Here is a 1,423-nt window from a genome sequence, read left to right as displayed (position 1 = left end):
AACAACTTTAACAGCAGAATGTTTACAAAGAGGCTCTGAATGCAGTGATACAACTACCTACTATAAAACTTTCACAAAAGTGTTGCAGAAATCAAAATAAGGGATTCACTCTGAAATAGAAAATAGCCAAAAAAAAGGAACAAAACGCAATCCCAGGCCCAAAACTACCTACAACATACCCAGGACACATCAGCATGGATGAAATTAAAAGTAACACACTTGAAATCTCTGAAATAATAGAAAACAGGAGCAAAGAAACAACTGCGGAAAAGTATAGAGGAAATCAAAGAAATAATCTCCTTGGCAGAATCATCTTGCTAATCCAGGAGGAGAACATCTTGCCAGAGGGACACAGCACATTAACATCCAAAGGGTGCAGCAGAAAGAAGCAGAGCAAAGCAGCCACACTGAAGCCAGGCACAACTGGGTGGATTCAAATGTTATAGACATACACCCAGCAAGCTGAAACACTTTGCTACAACCAGATCTATAAGAGCATCCTCCTTTTTTCTCTCTTGACTGACAGAGGGGACAAAACCTAACCAGGGTGAACTAGTCTGCCTCAAAAACACCAGGTACATCAAGGGGAGGCTATAGAACAAAACTTAGAAGAACTAACTTAAAGACAAATTCCCACTTTAATATTTGTTATCTATACAAAAATAATGATGGCTCCTACTCTCTAAACTACAAAGCCATTACTTACAAAAGTTTGTCAACAGCTAAATATCATTAACCACTACTAGAGATCTTAATTGTATTTCCATAAATACAATGCTATAATGGCCTTAATAATATAATCTCTGTGGTAACAATGTCAGTACATGCTCAGTTGTAATTTCACCAAAGTTGTACAACAAAGTTCAGAAGATTGTGCTGTACAAAATGACAACCAGAAGGAGTAAAATGCAACATCAGGATCGGAGCTCATCCAGAAGACACTAGTGCAGAACAAATTGGGAATTTCACAGTTCAAACACCTGAATAAACACTGCCTGAAATAAAGAAACAACTGCAGAAATGCATAGAATAACACAGATGAGAAATACCCTCTGAAATAAAAAGAGAAATCTCTGAATTAATAGGGTCAGAAGGAAAGAATCAACTGGAGAAACATAAAGAGGAAATCAGACCAGAAATAATCTCTAAAGTAAAAAAGAAAGGATAATTATATTGAAAGAATTAATAACTGTTCCTCAAGGAGACATGACACAGGCCTAGCCCAGACCTGAATGAGTGTGTGGGAGAGCTTACGGTTACCCTGTGCCTGTGGGACCTACTGGTCCCAGCTGAGAAGAAGAGTGGGTGAGACACTCTTTCACCTCCTTGGGATGCACCCCACCACTCCACAGAACCTACCCTGACCCGTCTGCCCAGTAGGATTTTCTGCCATGTTCCGGGAACACCCAGATACAGTCCTAGC

General features: G+C 39.6%; 1 pseudogene; it reads right to left on the bottom strand.

Moving 5' to 3' along the window:
* The window catches only part of LOC101575051, a 41,544-nt pseudogene that overhangs the window by 2,203 nt on the left and 37,918 nt on the right, over positions 1–1,423 (bottom strand).

The sequence above is a fragment of the Octodon degus genome, unplaced genomic scaffold, assembly GCF_000260255.1.
Source record: "Octodon degus isolate 3935 unplaced genomic scaffold, OctDeg1.0 scaffold00457, whole genome shotgun sequence".
Lineage (NCBI taxonomy): Eukaryota > Metazoa > Chordata > Mammalia > Rodentia > Octodontidae > Octodon > Octodon degus.
This window is presented reverse-complemented; position numbering and strand designations above follow the sequence as displayed.